The sequence below is a fragment of the Strix aluco genome, chromosome W (genome assembly GCF_031877795.1).
Source record: "Strix aluco isolate bStrAlu1 chromosome W, bStrAlu1.hap1, whole genome shotgun sequence".
Classification (NCBI taxonomy): Eukaryota; Metazoa; Chordata; class Aves; order Strigiformes; family Strigidae; genus Strix; species Strix aluco.
Window position 1 is genome coordinate 46,555,105 of NC_133970.1, and position 18,834 is coordinate 46,573,938.

Below are 18,834 nucleotides of genomic sequence, written 5' to 3' on the forward strand. Positions count from 1 at the left end.
AATAGAGGGGCAGTTTAACGAGCTTGGACCAATGGTGTTTCTGGTAACAGTAACCCCACAAGGCAATGAGTGGGAGGCCTGAGATTGGAAAATGATTAAGGAGGCAAAATTAGCCGTAACACAATATGGGCTAAAATCACCATATACTAATTCAGTAATTCAGCAGATTTTTACAGCACATTTGTTAACTCCGTATGACGTGCGCATGATTATACAAACCTTACTAACAGCTTCCCAACAATTGTAATTTTTTTCAACGTTGGCAAGCGGCCTGCGAGGCTGTGGCAGCCGCACCCCATCAGCAAGGAGATCCTCTATATGGGGTGCAAGCTCAAATGCTGATGGGCGCAGGCCCTTTTGCCAACCCGGATTGGCAAGCGGGGTTTCAACCAGAAGTGTTACGCTTAACCCAAGAATTAGCCCTAAAAACGATTTTAGTCATACATGATGAAAAAGCGGCGCCAGCATTTACAGGAATAAGACAGGGACCCACAGAGCCCTATCCAAAATTTATTGATAGACTACATGCCGCTATTAATGGTAATCCTGACTTAAATGATGAAATGAAAGTTAAATCTCTTGATATGCTTGCTTATGATAATGCTAATGAGAAAACTAAGAAAGTCTTAAGTCTCTTACCGCGAGGATCCACCACTGGTCAGCTGTTGGATGCGGCTGAGCGAATGCTTGACCAGGAGAAAGCTGCTTTTATGGCTGCTGCGGTGGGAGTTGCAATGACACCAATTGTGCAAGGGAAAAACAATAAAGCGAAGAGAGATAAGAAGTGTTTTAATTGTGGGAAACTGGGTCATTTTGAAGCAGAATGTTGAATAAAATGGTGTGAGCAGTGTCAAAAAGATAACCATAACGCTCGTGGGTGTCGAAAGAAGGGAAACGGGACACGGAGCGCGCCCCGCCCTCGCGCGACGACACAAGTCCAGGGTGCTTGGACCGCTACTCCGCCGCCACCTCCGGAAGCGCAGGGGTGGACTTGGCAACAGCAGTAGCCGTTACTCTTACAGATACTGCGGTACAACTGGTTGAATCAAACCTTGTGGGGCCTCTGGGACAAGGTTTAAGTGCTTTATTAATCGGACGTTCTTCGGCATCTACAAAAGGTATTTTTGCTGTCCCAGGACTTATTGATGCTGATTGTGAGAGAAAAATTAAAATAATGGTATATACACTTATTCCCCCCTTGACTATCATGGAGGGATCGAAAATTGCTCAGCTAATCCCATTTGAATCAAAAGTACCCAATGTAGAACAAAGGAGGAGGGGGGAAAAAGGTTTTGGGTCCACCGGACAACCAGATGTTTTGTTAGCCATGGACATTAGTCGGGGGAAGCCAGAGGAGCAGATGGAGATGAGACACTCCAATGGACAGACGAGCAAATTATGGATGATCATAGATACTGGAGCAGATGTCACGATCGTAACTGTGGTGGTTTGACCTTGGCTAAATGCCAGGTACCCACCAAGTCGCTCTATCACTTCCCCCCCTTTCCCCTTTTTTTCTCAACAGGGCAAAGAGGGGAAAGAAAATAAGATAGGAAAACAAAACAACCCTTGTGGGTAAAACAACAGCAGTTTTAATATAAGCAAAGCGAAGCAAAGGTCCGCGCGCGGAAGCAAAAAAAAGAAAACAGATTTATTCTCTACTTCCCATTAACAGGCGATGTCGGGCCTTCTCAGGAAGCAGGGCTCCAATACGCGTAGTGGTTGCCTCGGAGGACCAAGGGTGACCCCACTCCCTTCCTCCTTTCTCCCAGCTTTATACTGAGCAGACGTCATATGGTCTGGAATATCCCTTTGGTCAGTTGGGGTCAGCTGTCCTGGTTGTGTCCCCTCCCAAGATCTTGCCCACCCCGTCCCACTGTGGGGGGGAAATGTCGGAAAGAGCCTTGGTGCTGTGTAAGCACTACTCAGCAGTAGCCACAACACCAGTGTGCTATCAACACCCTGCCAGCTCCCAACATAAAACACAGCACCATGAGGGCTGCTACAGGGGAAAACCAATTCTGGCTCAGCCAGACCCGGTACAGTACCCTTTTATAAGTGGCCTAGACAGTGGCCTTTAGTGCCAGCTAATACAGGAATTCTAGGGGTTGGAGGAACTCAAGTCACATCCATCAGTAGAGATATAATAGCATTTATGTTTTCTGATGGCAAGGTAGTAACCACACGTCCTTATGTAATGCACTTACCTGTGGCGCTGGTAGGGAGAGATCTGCTCAGTCAGGTGGGAACTCGATTGATTACTTCGCCTTTTTAGGCACGGCCATGGTAGAGCAGCCAATCCTAAAATTAACTTGGAGGACTGATGATCCAATCTGGATTGACCAGTGGCCGCTGAAACTGGATAGGCTGCAAATTATTAATGATTTGGTACAGGAACAGCTAGATGCCGGACATATCCTGCCTTCAACTAGCCCATGGAACACGCCGATTTTTACAATTCAGAAAAAATCTGGGAAGTGGCGTCTGTTACATGATTTAAGAACAATTAATGCCGTTATGTGTGACATGGGCACTTTACAACCCGGCTTACCTTCCCCGGTAATGTTGCCAGAAGGTTGGGACCTGGTGGTTATCGATTTAAAAGACTGCTTCTTTACAATCCCCTTACATCCACAGGATGCTGAAAAGTTTGCCTTTACGGTGCCATCGGTAAATAAGGTATCATTGGGTGGTGTTACCACAAGGGATGAAAAATTCACCCACGATGTGTCAGTCATTTGTTGCATGGGCTTTAGAACCCATCTGGAAACAGTATCCTCATTTACTTATTTATCATTATATGGATGATATCTTGGTGGCAGGAAAACAACTGGACTGCGAGACAATATTGGGTCAGCTAAAATACAGTCTCAGAGAGATGGGATTAGAGATAGCGCCAGAGAAAATTCAGAAACAGGGTCCATGGCTGTATCTGGGCTGGATTATTACAAATGGAATGATTCGTCCTCAAAAGGTAAAAATTAACACAACAATATAAACATTGTCTGATGTGCAGAGATTAATGGGGGATATCCAGTGTGTTCATAATATCTGTGGAATTATAAACGATGATCTGAAGCCATTGATGCCACTCCTGGAGACGTCTGTACAAGCTCAGGAGTGCCGTCAACTGGATGAGAATCAACAACAAGCGTTACAAGTAATAACTAATAAAATCATGACAACTTATACTCACAGGTGACTGGATGATAAAGCTCTTTCCTTTATGTTAGTTAACTCTGGGGGTGAACGTGAACACCCATTAGGGCTTATTATTCAGTTGAGTGAAACAAACCCAAATTTATGAATTTTAGAATGGATTTTTCTCCCCTTCCAGCCCAGAAAAACAGTTGTTACGCGCCCTGAATTATTTTCACAGCTTGTCATAAAAGGGAGGCAGCGAATTTTAGACATCTCAGGCATCGAACCAGCAGTCATCTATATACCTGTATCTCAGTTATATTTACATTGGTTACTAACCGCTTCAACAGCCTTTCAAATAGCAATTGCTGATTTTTTAGGTACTATCACCAATAGTTATCCATCGGACAAGTTCTTGTCATTATTATCCCATCAGCAGTTTGAACATATACCTGTACGATCAGAGGTTCCAGTAAAAGGGATAACTGTCTTCACCGATGCTGGACGCAAATCTCGAAGGGCTGCAGTCACTTGGAAAGAAGGGGAGACCTGGGAACATCAAATACTCCCTGGAGTGCCTGGTGGCTCCTTACAGACTTTAGAACTTCGAGCTGTTATCTGGACATTTCAACACTGGTCTCAAGAACCTCTCAATGTAGTATCAGATTCATTGTATGTTGTGGGTACAGTACAATGTTTGGAAAACAGCATGGTGAAACCTGTGCGAAATCCTGTATTACATACTTTGTTGTTACAATTGCTGACACTGTTGAACCAACGTCAGAATGAATATTTTATTGTGCATATTCGCAGTCATCAGCAATGTGGAGGTCTTGCATTAGGAAATGCCCGGGCTGATCAGCTTGTCGCTCCAGCCTGGACGGGTCCTGTTGTTAAAACCTTTGAACAAGCCAGGCTGTCGCACGAGTTCTTTCACCAGTCAGCAAAAATGTTAGCCAGACAATTTCACATTCCTGTGGCTGATGCTAGAGGAATTGTGCAATCCTGTCCCGATTGCCAGAAGATAGGAGTTGGCCTCAGTTTGGGAGTGAACCCTCGAGGACTCCGACCTCTACAACTTTGGCAGATGGATGTGACACATATCCCAGAATTTGGCAGGCTTAAATATGTGCATGTCTCAATCGATACCTTTTCTCTAGCGCTCTGGGCAACGACACAAACAGGAGAAACAGCACGGCATGTCATTAAACATATGCATGCTGCAATTATGGCACTGGGTGTGCCCGCACAGATCAAAACTGATAATGGTCTGGCCTACACTTCTCGAAAATTCACTCATTTTTGTCAACTCTGGGGTATACGTCACATCACAGGAATACCGCATTCCCCCACCGGACAAGCCATCGTGGAAAAAGCACACCAAACCTTTTGCAAAAACAAAAAGGGGGAGAGGTCTTGGCTGCTGCAGAGCGACTTGCAAAAGCGGTGTATGTGTTAAATTATTTACGGTTTACAGGTGATAGAGATGAACCACCAGTAGTAATACATAGTTTGGGTTTGAAATCCGGTATAAACCAATGTGGAAATAGTGGTTTTGTTCAATACAGAGATGTCATTACAGGAGAATGGAGAGGACCTGCAGAATTAAAAATGACCAGTCATGGATATGCTTGTGTTGTTACAGATATCGGCGTCAGATGGGTTCCGAGTCGATGGGTGCGGCCCTGGAAAGGGGAAGTCAGGAAGAATAACACAGAACACTAGGCTCACTCACAGGTCCTAGGCAGGGGTTTATGCTTGTATCTCTACAGGTAACAATTCATCTACGTAGGTCCCTGCGAAGTGGATGAAGCCATGGATCGCAAAGAATGATGATAACAACCCTGTGTCTTGAGGCACTTCAGAGACACCAACATCGACTGAACTTGGCTCTGACCCCGTTGCTAACAGCATTACATCCAGCAAACAGTGAAGCTTTTTGTCTTTTACTGAATATGCAGTCATTTTGTGTGGCTGTTCGAATACAACCGCTCACCACAGATCAGATCAAGGAACATGACATAGCTTGTAGAGGGCTTGGTCTGAATTGTCGACCCTAGGTTTTAATACATTGTGCATGGTGTGACAAGAGGACTTGGAGAGTCACACGCGCATGTGATTGGTAAAGTGTGTATAAATGTCGCTCGTGCACTGACTGGATTAATTTTATACTGAAGCAAGTTGGTTGTCTGACTTTGTAGGTGAGCCAACATATCAGCAATTTGCTATTAATACAGAAAGGCAGGCTCGAGTTTTTAGAGATCAACAGCAGTTTTTTAAAGCCTTAGGCTTAATTGAAAACCTTGGGCAAAGGGTATTAGCAGAAATTAGCTTTGAACTTTGTAAACGCTTAGCTTTGCAGTGTGTTAATCAGAATAACAAGATAGTAGATAGGAGCTGTGGAGTTGGAATAAACGTTCCTCGAAGCTGGCGGGTATACCTGGACAACTGGAAGAAAGAGGTAAAATGATGACAACACGTCAAATGTGGACAACGTGGACCACGTTTATTTTGACTTGTTTTATATTAGGTAGTGAAGGGATTTTCGACATTATACCTAGAGCAAACATTTGGGTAACATGGTGTCACGGATGAAAGTATTGACACGGTAATGATTTAGTAAGAAATCTAGATTTATTAATAACTAACAGCAATTTATTATTATTACAAAATAATTCAGAAATGCTGAAAGAAAGGAAAGCGACTTATTCACAGATTCTAAAATGACAAGATTCACACTAACTTACTTAACGGTACCTTAATTTATACATATATACATGCGCATACACAAAACGTACAAGCACACACACACACACACACAGACAAAAGTATTTGGATCCAGTAGAATGAACACAAAACGTACAAACACACACACAGAAACGAAAGTATCTGGATCCAGTAGAATGAAGTACGTACCCACACACCAATAAACAGAGAAAGAACGGGTGAAAGAGAAGCTAGCTCAAAGGAAAATTTCCCTCTCGAGTTTAGAGTAAATCCTCCCAATGCCTTGGCATTCCTCAACGGGCGATAATTGAGACTCGAGCGGGTGGACTTTGCCCTGGCCTTCCGTCTGGAGCAGACGACACCTTAAGGGTTTGGTACCTGAGAGGCGTCCCAGCTCAGGGGAGATGCTGGTCACAGGCCTGCTGCGATCCAGGAGAGCTCAAAGGGTCTCCCTTGTGGTTGCCATTTATAGGGTCCAAGATAATTGACTTTTGTCAGATACCATCTGGTGCCTTCCAGCAGTTGCACAAGAACTTCATGAAAGTGCAACTCTGTTATTGTTCCCATTTGACCACATCCCAGGCACAGGTGTGCCAGGCCCTTAGGAGTTGATGGGCCATTTTAACCATTTCTGAGCAATCGGGAGGGGCAGGAGCCAGGCTCGTTAACGTTATCAGTCCTTATCTCCACAGATTGGTGTATAGCTCAGGGGATGTGGGTGGAATCACACGTAGCACCAAGCAGCCCAACAAGGAGGGGTGGGGAGGGGTAAGAATTGCACCACCACACATGGGCAAACACATGTGGGATAAAGGATTTTTGTTTGAGTCTGCAACAAGCAGATGATCCTTTTCGAACCTGTTTAATTGGCATTCCGTTGCGGGAAAATGAAACTGATTTTGATGGATATTGGAAACAACAGAGAGTGAACCTGACTAGCAGTCAAAATGATGATGGTTGTTTCATCTCAAATAACACCTATGTTTGGCTTTCTATGCATAGCGCAGCTTGGCAAAAGAGAGTCATTGATAATCTAAATCGATCAACTTCTTTACCTTTGCAAGAATTGGATTTGTTGGCTAGTGTTACACCTGTTGAATATGTTAATGTTACCAGGATGCAGAACTGTAATAATGTGGTTCCCCAACTACAGCCAGTGAATGGCACAGGAGTGGTTTGGTTTGGCGACCTATGGCGTATTAGGTTGGCGCAGGATGGACGCCAAGACGTGTTTATAGGTTATCAAAATGTAACAGGGCAAAACAGGAGGGTTTCCCGTGAAAACCACAGGGGGTTTTAAACTTCCACCTGGAGAGTTTCTGATTTGTGGGGATAGAGCATGGCCTGGTATTCCTATATGACCTGTCGGTGGTCCTTGCTACCTTGGGCGACTAACATTGTTTACTCCCCACATGAGAGAATTGTTAAATCCCAGTAGGAGTCATAGTATTATTGATTTTGATGTTGCTTCTTCCCTGTCTGTTTCAGTGTTTGCAATGGATGTTGAATGGTTTAATTGAGCAAATGTTTAAGAAAAGAGAGGTCTGGATCGCTCAAAAACAAAAAGGGGGATTTGTGGAATGGCTGGAACACAATGGACATATTATGAGCGATCCAGACCAAGTGGCCTCACTGTAATAACAGGCTGCAGCTGCTGTGAAGGACACATGCAAGGTCAAGGGAGATTAAGAAACTGCATGCGTAGCAAAATGATAAGGAAGTTGGACTGTTGAAAACAGGATGCCTACCTAGTAGGAGAGCAGCGCGTGGACACCACACCGGGACCAATCATAGAGGGCAAAGGGGTGCGTGGACAAGTAGCTTTAGCCTATTAGCAATAACATAGCAATGCGTGTACTTTATGCTAGTGTATAAATTGCTGTGTATCCTTTAATAAAGTGGCATTAACTTGATCACATTGGTCATATATAAGTTGTGTCTGGGACTTCCGCGTCAGCATTGTTCTATTTGTTGCACGGTTTGGCCTTATTACTGGTTTTGCCATGTATTATTCTCTGCTTTATTCAATTAATTCAACACGTTGTGACCAACATGCAATTTATGGCCACCTCATCACTGGACAATGTTAAATATGTCCATGTGGTGTACCAGCCAAAACCTTCAATTGTGAAAGTTGTATGGACAGATGTTTTTCCCTGTTTTCTTTTGCTATGTGATTTTGTCATGTTAATGCTTCTTCTTCTGCTATGTATTGTTTCATATTTTATACAATTGATTGCTATTTCATTGGATGAATTATAAAATGCTCTTTTCTGGCCTTTTCTAAACAACTCTCCTTTCCTAAAGCCACCATGGCTCCTAAAGCAATCTTTGAGACACAGGGTGGTGTGAAAGACTGAAATGTCCTATGACTGCCTCAAAGCTTGCTTGTGTCTGTGCAAACCCCCAAGAGAAGCTGCTGCGGCCTGTGAATTGGTCTGGGGGATGTTGCCCAGAGAAGCGGGAGTGTATTGAAGGATGCACCCCCCACTTCCTTGCGGTTGCATTGACTCTTTAGACAAGCCTCAAAGGGGCAGAAGTGTACTGAGTTGGCCCCATCCTGTAGCCATTTGTGGCTCTATTGTGTAGGCCAGACCCCATGCCTGCATGGCTAATGAACTGACAAGAGGCAAAGGTTCCTGCCCTGAAGCCAGATGCAACAAAACCTGTGGGACCAGAGAAAAAAAAAACTAAAGGTGGGCAGATATGCTGATCAGCGGATACGATGGACTTAAAAAGGCAGCAGAAAATTTTGCTCAGTGTGCATCTACCAGCGAAGCCAGATCTGTGTGCACCCACCACCGAAGAACTGAAGACTGAGGACCAACGGGACGCCGCTGGATCCATGGGGGTGACTATTCTTGCAGCCCTATCCCATGTCCTTGCTTTATTTCTGTCTTTTCCTTCCATTCTGTCCTATCAGTCCTGGAGTACCACTTGGCTGCCTTCGACTCTAGTTCATACTGAAGTTCTAGCATGTCTGGCACAGCAGCACTCAGTGGTGGCGTGACTTCATTCAGGCCACAATAGTCTACTGTCAATCCCCACTCTCCTTCAGACTTTTGCACTGGCCTGAATGAAGTCACTATCGCACTGGCCATATGGGGCTGTTAAAGGGGGAGCGCGTCTTGCTGATGACTCCTTGGCTCTCTAGCTGACGAATCAGTCTATGGATAGGGATTACAGCATCTCAATTGGTGCGATATTGCTGTCGGTGCACTGTTGCAGTGGTAATTGTCACCTGTTGTTCTTTGACCCTCAGCAATCCCACAACAGAAGGATCCTCTGAGAGACCAGGTAACACAGACAGCTGTTTAATTCCTTCTGTTTCCAAGGCAGCTATACCAAAAGCCCACCGATACCCTTTTGGGTCCTTGAAGTACCCTCTCCTGTGATAATCTATGCCAAGAATACATGGAGCATCTGGGCCAGTCACAATGGGGTGTTTTTCCCACTCTTTTCCACTTAGGCTCACCTCGGCCTCCAATACAGTCAGTTCTTGAGACCCCCCATCACTCCTGAAATATAAATGGGTTCTGCCCCTTTAAAATTTGATGGCATTAGGGTGCATTGCACACCAGTGTCCACTAGAGCCTTATACTGCTGGGGGTCAGATGTGCCAGGCCATCGAATCCACACAGTCCAGTAAACTCGGTTGTCCCTGTCCTCCGCCTGGCTGGAGGCAGGGCCCCTCTAATGTTGGTCATAATACCCACTAATGACAAATGGGTTAGTGCGGTGTGCACGGGTTTCAGTCTCATCTTGGTCACTCACTTATTGTGAATATAAGTCAGAAGTTCTTCTCATATGATTGTGAGCAAAGTCGACCTTTCTGCTCTGTTTGGGCACTTGATTACTGGAAACTGGAGCAGCATTTCTCCTAAAAGAACCACGATTTGTACTTGTTCCTCCTTCCAACTCACATACTCGTTCTTCTAGGAGGTAGGTAGGTTTTCCATCCCATTTCTTCATCTCTTCTCCATAGTCACACAGGCAATGCCACAGGTTCCCCCGTGATGTGTACCGGTTTTCTCGAGTAGAGAAACGACTGCTCCTAATAGCCAAGATTCTAGTCTGTGCAGGTGGGGAGTAGGACAGGTCCTCTTTAAATTTCTGGAATTCTTGAGATAATTTCTCCACAGCTGCAATGAGGGAGGAAGAGAGACTTTCTTCATATTGTCATACTCGGCGAGCCAGTTCATCCACTGCTGGTCCCTCTTCGTCTCTCCAGTCCATTACTGCTGATGCACTGGCATATGATGATGGTGTGCTCCGTACAAACTTCCACCACATATGCTGGGTGCATTGGACCTCATCTGGATCTGTGGGTAGCCGTGCATTATCTGGTTGATAGTATACCATCTCCCGCACAGCTAGCTCCCTCAGGTATTGAATGCCTCTCTCCATAGTCGTCCACTTACTTGGACGACATACAACATCTTCCTGGAAGGGATACCTCTCCCTCACACTTGACAGAAGTCGCCTCCAGAGATTGAGATTTTGTGTCTTCTTTCCAATGGCTTTGTTGATGCCCCCTTCTCTAGACAGGGATCCCATCTGCCTGGCCTCCCTACCCTCTAATTCCACGCTACTGGCCCCGCTATCCCAGCACCGCAGCAGCCAGGTAACGAGTTGCTCACCTGGATGGCGGCTGAAATCTTTTCACATGTCTCGCAACTCACTCAGGGATAAGGATCGGGTGACTATCACTGGCTCTGCCTCCTCCTCCTGTTCTCGTGATGGGCCTGGTTCATCATCACCCTGTACACTGTGAGGGGATTTTCTTGTGTATTTCTTCTTATGTATGGGAGCAACTGACACCATCATGGGTTGGTTCTCTGGTTCAGCTGCAGCGCCTGTTGTCGGGGTTGTAGTGGCTGCAGTTTCTGTTACTTCATTAACAGATCCAGAGCCCTTCTCTTCCTCTTGAGGGTGCTGAACAGTGTTTAATAGCACTTGGTAAGCGTGGGGTTGGCCCCCGCATGTTGCAGTGAGCTGTGCCTCTCTGGAATTACCCGAGTGACAACATACTTTTTCCAAATATTTTACTAGTTCTTCACGATTCTGCACCTGTGCAGGAGTGAAGTTCCAATACACCGGAGGTGCCCACTGTTCTAGGTTCTTGCCCAGGCTACTCCACACCCCCAGCCACTCATAATTCTCCAACCTTGAGGTAGATTTCCAGGTGATACTCTTAAATAGTTGCTTAACCCTGAACAAAACCTGAACCACATGCAGGAACACACTAGCTCCTAGCAGTAAGACGACCATGTTAATGTCAACTTTCCAAATTGTAAATAGCCCCGGGGCCGATGACAGCACCCCATCATAGATGAGCATCACATAGTACAGCAAAACCAAAATCTTAACCCAACTCTCACGGACTGTGAGCAACAGCATTGGGAAATACATACTGCAAATGAGGTGATAAAATCTTAAGAAGCCAAGCAATCAACATTATTACCTGTTTTGTCAGTATCTCAAAACCTCAGGCCCCACATTGGGCACCAGAAAAACCTGTTGTGGTTTGAACTCAGCCAGTAGCCAATTGCCACGTGGCCAGTTGTTTACTCCCCCCCCCCCCCCCCCCAGTGAAATAGGCAAGGGACAAAACAAGAAATTTGTATGTTGAATAAAAGTAATTTAGTAATAGTACCAAAAACAACAGTAACAAAGTAACAATAGTAGTCCAAAACAGATAAAATGCAGCAGTGGCTCACCGAGCGGCGACTGGTACAGAGCCCATCCCCAGCAGCGATCCTGACCGCACCAGAGAAAAATCCTGCCACGCCGACCCATAAAACTGAAATGGAACGGGGTGTGAGAGAGCCCACTTCCACCTATATACTGAGCATGAAGTAATATTCGATCGGTACCCGGCCCTTCAGCTGTGCTCCCTCTCAGCCCAAGGAAAGTTAACTCTATCCTGGCCGAAACCATGACACCCTAATTTGTTCAGAAGAAAAAAGATTGAGGCTGAGAGGATGTGCTGGGTTTGTGTGTGTGTGGCAGGGTTTTTGGTAGCAGGGGAGGGGGCTACAGAGGTGGCCCCTTTAAGAAGCTTCTCGAAGCTCCCCCAGCTCCACATTGGACCTGCCTCTGGCCAAGGCCGAGCCAATTAGCAACTGGTGGCTGCACCTCTGTGATAATGTATTTAAGAAGGTGAATCTGTGAGGAGGAGGGGGAGTTGTGAAGAGGAGTTGTGAAGGAGGACACCTCTGAAAACACCGAGGTCAGCAGAAGAGAGGAGAAGAAGGTGGGGAGGTGTGCCAGAGCACAGACTCCCCTGCAGCCCATGGTGAGAGGGCAGGCTGTGCCTTGCAGCCCATGGTGGTCACCGGTGGAGCAGATGCCCACCTGCAGCCTGTGGAGGACCCCACGTCGGAGCAGGGGGCTGTGCCCGAAGAAGGCTGGGACTCTGAGGGCAGCCCATGCTGGAGCAGTTTGATGCTGGGAGGACTGCAACATGCAGGAGGGATCCATGCCAGAGCAGCTCGGGAAATGCTGCGGCCTGTGGGAAGGACTCACATCGAAGAAAGTTCATGGAGGACTGTCTCCCATAAGAAGGACCCCACACTGGAGCAGGGGAAGAATTCAAGTAGTGTGTTGTGTCCCCCCTCATCCCCCTCCCTGAGGTGGAATAAGCAGCAGGACTGATCACACTTGCACTCCCCATTCCCTGCCCCCTGCACCACTGCGGGGAGGGAGGTAGAGAAATTGGGAGCAAAGGTGAGCCCGGAAAGAAGGGAGGGGTGGGGGGAAGGTGTTTTCAGGCTGCGGTAATAATTCTCAGTGTCCTACTCTCTTAAGTGTTTTTGTTGATAGTGTCTGTATTAAATTGATGTTCTTTTTTCCTTCCCCTAACGAGTCTGTCTTTTGTCTGTGACCATAATGGGGAATCATCCCTCTCTATCCTTATCTCCAGTCCCAAGCCTTTTGATTTATTTCTCCTTCCCATTCTTGAGGGGGAGGGGGTGAGTGAGTGGTTGCTCTCTGGGCTCAAACCACAACAAAGGATAAAGAGCATCTTAAAAAGGGGGAACATTTTATTTTTGAAAAAATCTAAATCCATAAAAATAAAGCTTTTTCACTCCTCAGCTTATTAAGGATTTCAAAAACTTAACATATCTTATTAATTGCCTCTAAACCTGGTCAAGTCCTTTTCTTCAGAAAAATGAAATCTCAAAGCCCACCCTTGCACAGAAGATTCTGGGCTAGAGGCTATTTCCTAAACATTTGTATTTGGGTTATCTGATTGGCTTAGTCATGTGTGCACTTGAGAACCATCTCCCTTTTCATGTCTACAGAAGAGACAAGAACCCATGAAACCACCCCCAAACCAAGCCCAGGCGGTGTGTAGACCACCACCACATAGCAGAGTAGACATCTAAAATACTTCTGTTTCCAAGGCTTTGCAACTCTCCTGGATAGCAAACATCTGTGCTGCTTTGTCTTGTACTTTCTATTTTAAGAAATCTAAATGTAAGGGTGTTTAAGTAAATTTTATCCTATTTAATGGAAACAACTGTGATGCCAAGTATTAGTTATAAAACTAGACAACTACTTAATACTCTTAAGTAAAGTTTAGTAGCTTTCAGTAACATTTTCTTCACAGACCACTTTTACACCTTACTTTTCAGTGATACAGCTGAAGCAAGAAAATGCCAATGCATTATAAAAATGCTTTTTACAATACTGAAGATAAAGAATTAGGTTTGCAAAGTTATTTATAAATCTGAAGAATTTGTAAAACATTCTCTAAAAGATTTTGTGTTTAGAGCCTGACAAACCTGCTCTCTGTACCTCAGAAACATCTGCCCACTCCCCACCTTGACACACTGCATCTCCACAAAATCAGCAGCACTGTAACATACAAGGAGACAGTCAGAAGAAAATAGCCAAGCAACTAAGTGAAATGTCTCCTTGGAGAAGTGGTACTACTTTGGTGTTGATATTGACCTTCAGTGAGCACAGAGCATTCCTCCTGCAAACAAAGAATATTCAGTAAAAAACAATGAGATGAGGGTATGATAAAAAGGATGAGGGAGAGAAAAAAGGACATAGGAACTGGAGAAAGAACCACAGGGTCAGAAAGAAGACTGTAAAATCCTGCCTCGCTCATATAAAACTAAATGAAAGTCAGAAGAACAAACTATTTTAAAAGGGGTTTTTTTGTTTGTTTTTCCTTAGTTCAGCAGCACTGTGAACTAAGTCAAAGATAACACAGCAATTAAGCTAACTACAGTTTCTTGAAACATTTACTCTGGGCTTTGATCATTAAATCCAAATCCCTCAAGTCCAGCTTTGTATTCCATCCTCATTCTTGCAAGGGAGCCTAAGCAGAGTTGCCTTCTCACACCCAGTGAGGTGCTGCTTTTCTTCTCCTCATCAGAGCCAGGCAGAGCAGAGGATCTAAACAGCTGCACAACTGCAACAAATGTGATTGACTGACCCCTTCAGAAAACTGCAACTTTTCTCCCCGTCATATTCTAAACCCTGAGGCAAAGACTTGTGTATTTCACTTTCAGAATCCTTAAAAATGGTTCTGAGAACCTTTCTTAGAAGAACAGATTTCCATTACAAGTAATGTTAAGAGAAGCTAATACTATTGAAATTAAGGGGAAATTCATACTGAAAGATGTATTTAATCTTACTCTAAAAAGTTCTTGAATGGACTGGATTACATTCACAAGTCTAGAACTCATGATTCAGCTTCCACTGTTCATGTCTATCATTTCTGCCTTGATCTTGCTCAAAATTGCAAAATCTTGCTCAATTTGCCCAAATGAAGTCTGCAATACTCTACATTTTACTGAGGGTAAAAGGACTCTCAGGTTTTGGGGTTAGAGAGATGGAAGAATAGGAGGACTGTTAACTGGTCTTTCTTTTCCTGGATATCTTGATAACATTAAGTTCTTCTAGGTGATCAAAGGGAAATGGATAGTGAATTTTTAATTGTTTTTTACTGTATTTAAAAATAAAATCAGTATAGATTGACAAATCAGTATAAAACTGAGAAGGAACATGAACATAGGATTTCTTCTCAGAGTTAATTTGCGCCCAACCACTTAAAGTATCTCTGTGTGTCATTCACTTCCTGCCACATCTTGAAAAAGGCAAAGATGCTTTCAGAAAAGTATACCCTTTCCAGGACAGCAGTAGAGGATGTTGGTGTCAAAGGTGATCAAGGTCTCCATATATTAAACCACAGGTTTCCTTGTGTAAAGTGAGAATTCCATAAGACCAGTATAAAGACCAGACCTGAAGACCAGCACGAATATGTACATCGCAGTGAGACAACTCATTCTTTATGAAAGCACAGATCTTTTCAGGGCATAAAAATTCATGCTGAACCTAACAAGCTTAGGCCTCTGTTATAATCTCTATCTCCTTTACCTCTATGTATATGAGGCCAGATTTTTCATTCAATATTATTTGTATATATTTCAATCCTTCTGCCACTTTTTTACTTCTCTAGAAGGATGTTATTATCCAAACATCTGGATCTGTTATTTTCTCTGTAATCTAATGAGCAATATTTTATGGGCTGTATATTCATCTAGAAATACTGTATATGTCTGCAGTTACATACACTGTATTAAAGGTAAGAGAGAAAAAGATATTGCTTATGTTCTTTATACCTGATTGTGTTTTATGTTTCTCATGATGAGAAACAGGACCAGCAAATCTACACACATTTTAAAGGCCTTTTAAAAACTACTCGCCTCATGTTCTAAACTACTTACAATAACAGATTATCTGATTAAAGGCTCCTCTAACATAAGTAGATAAATATATATTGCCTACAGGCATAAATGAGAGTGCATCTGCAGAATTACAATAATGTTTATCTATTGGTCTCTTTCACAGCTCAATAACATACACTGAAGAAGCATTTTAATAAATTCATCTGCCTTTTGTACTTCAGGGGAGGGGGGGAAGCGAAGGAAAAAACACAGACATCTCCAGTTTTTGTGTAAGCCAACAGTTTAAAAGGGGTCTATTACAGTACACTTGGCTCCTGACGGAACTACTTGAGAACCTGTCATATGGCATGCCAAATTCTTTCAAACACTCTGAACAGGTTTATTATTACTGCTCTACAAAGTCTGCAACAAGTCTTGGCAAACCTACCACTCAACAAGAAGAACACTAGACCAGATGTGTTTAGAATCCAAAAGCACAAAGTTGCTTATTTCCATTTACAAGTCACCTTTAATCTTTTCAACTAACCTTTCAAACTATAGTCAATCCAGGGTCTTGTCTACTTTAGCGAGATAGATAAATGGAAATGTAATGAGAGAACTCAGTTGACATACTAGCTGCTCTTTGGCCAAACCCACTTTTCTATTACGTTAATTAGTCTTTTGGTAAATGTAACTGAAGACAAACTAAAATAACTAAATGCTGCTGGGCAGTGAAAGTACAGTGCACAGATATACAGTATTTTAGTTGATGTTCACTGCAGCAGTGTCTGGAGGATGCATGTAAACATACATGCACACATCCAGGTTAATTTTGAATTATCTTTCCTCTCCTCCCCACTCCCCCTTTTCATGTATCTACCAGAAAACATCTGGAATGAAAAAACTATCATGTTAGAACTGTCCAAGATGTCACTGATACTGATTAGATGATCAGCAACAGAGTTTCAAAATGCTACAATCCTTAATTTTCAGATGATCATGTAATGTAATAACATAGTAACATTTATTAAACTCTGTATGCTTTGGTGGGTTTTGGGGTGTTATTTTTTTTGTTGGGGGGGGGGCAGGGGGGTGGTTTGTTGGGTTTTTTAAGGGTTTCTGGCTCCCAAAATTGAGACAGAAACAGTTTAAGAAAGAAAAATAAAAATGAAGATTCTGGAGCATAATTTTTCAGCAAACAGTGACAGCTCTAGAAAATTCAGAATATAAGTAACCAGAGCAAAAAAGTTTTTTCAGAAAAGCCATGCACGTTTTTTAAAATTTAAGATTTCAATTTATATCTCTGACCAATGCATGTGATCTAAATGGTTTGGAAATACTAATTCAGTGTTTTGAGATGTTATATTGCTGTAGTTATCAAAGTTACATGCTGCATGGATATGGTATGTCAGAGTACCCTCATGCAAATGCTGGCAGTAAGCAGGAAAGTTGGGATGTTTCTTTAGCAAAGTGAGTTGAGTGTTGGTGAAAAGTTCAAAATCTTCTGAAGTTGTTTTTTGTTTAAAACAACAAAGTCTACAAACTAGGAGCATGCAGCATCTTTCTACCATTTCAGCAATGATGGTTTCTAACAGGTTGGCGGCAAGAACTGTTTGCTGCATTACTGTGTCTAGTATGGTAAAATTTCAGCACATTATGTAGGCATTCTTCTACTTCCTTTGTACAAACCAAGATGAATTGCTCAAATCTTGATGACCTTATGGAAATAAGCATCACACAGTTGTTGCTCTCAACAGCTTATGTATACCTATTCTCATCTTAATGATGATCTCCCAGGATGATGAAGAGCAGCTGCTAATCATGCCACAAGTTATGCAACTGTTGGGGGGGCAGTTAAAAAAACAAAGCAAATTGCTACGAAGACAGGCCTATGTACAACAGATAGATATCTATATAACTGTAGGGATAAATAACTGTATGCACAGGAACATCAGACAGGGTCAGATGCCCTTTTCCTCAGGGGAAACTCAGAACCGTGAGACACTATGTGCATTTTGCTCTACATGACCACCACACACCTTCCTATATACCTCCAAAGTGAACCCTGGGATCTGACTCAGAGATTGATGAAAGTCAGATTATCCATGTTAATATTCTGATAACATTATGTCAATGGGGTGAAAAGGGGGAATATTTCTATGAATCAGTGCTTCCTTTGAAAACAAAATTTTGGGATAGCAAACTCCTTGGACAGAATTTTTTTTGCATATTAATTTTTCCATTCAGGTCATGTAATACTAATAATCAATAGATAAATTTCTGAGGACAGTTGAAGAACAAACACCCATTGCAAAACATGCCATAAAATGGGAGTTGTTTCTTCTGATGATATGATGAAATATTCCAAATAACACAAGTGTCCTCCTACAACTCTTTCTGAACATAATACCAGGAAATGTTTGGTTACTGTTGTCAAATTAAGATAATTTTCTCCCTTCAACAAGGACCTCCTACCAAAAAAATTCCTTATTAATTAGTGTTATTATTCCATAGCAACTTCCTTTACACTGTCACAACAAAGATCTGTCCCATCATAATGAGATTATGCAAAATATGCACCCTCCTTTGTTGCATAACACCACCTAAAATGGTCTTTACATAAGCTTCTTTTACCAATGAATTTTTTCTGAACATGTATGCCTTTTGGACAATCAAAAATCTGAAGTTGCTTTCTTCAGCTTAAGAAAGCTGTTTTTAGGGTCTTGCTGCTCCTGAACTCCTTAACAGATTTATTAGCATTATTCAAAAAGATAGTTGATAAAGAACATTTAACTGTTTAACAATACTCAACAGACAGTTGATTATAGAAAGACATTTCAGTGCACATATGGCAGGTGGATAAATTATGCACATCTGGATTACTTTTGGCAAGAAACACAGCTAAGTGTCTAAAGCCAAGTTAAGCAATCCATCACTATCAATATGTGCATTTATTTAAAAGACATCAAGGATTCAAAGTCATATTTTCTATTTCTTCATAAATATTCCAGTGCTTCATGGGACTGCAAAGCACATGACAAAACATATTGCTTAAATTGCCAAAGGCTGTATAAACAGGGATAATTTTGAACTCACCGTGCATATAGGAGTAGCCAAATTTTCAGGTGAACTCTATTCTTCATTAGTTTATACTAAAATATAACTACACAGACAAGGCATATAATCAAGTTCTGAATAGCCAGCCTCAAAGCTTAGCTGAAAATGGTTAAAACAATTTGGTAAGTTCAAAGAAAATTATACAATATTAAATTATGAGAAA

General features: G+C 42.9%; 1 pseudogene; it reads right to left on the minus strand.

Annotated features, from left to right (window-relative positions):
- LOC141917620 (ADP-ribosylation factor-like protein 15) overlaps positions 1–18,834 on the minus strand; it is a 312,613-nt pseudogene that overhangs the window by 159,969 nt on the left and 133,810 nt on the right.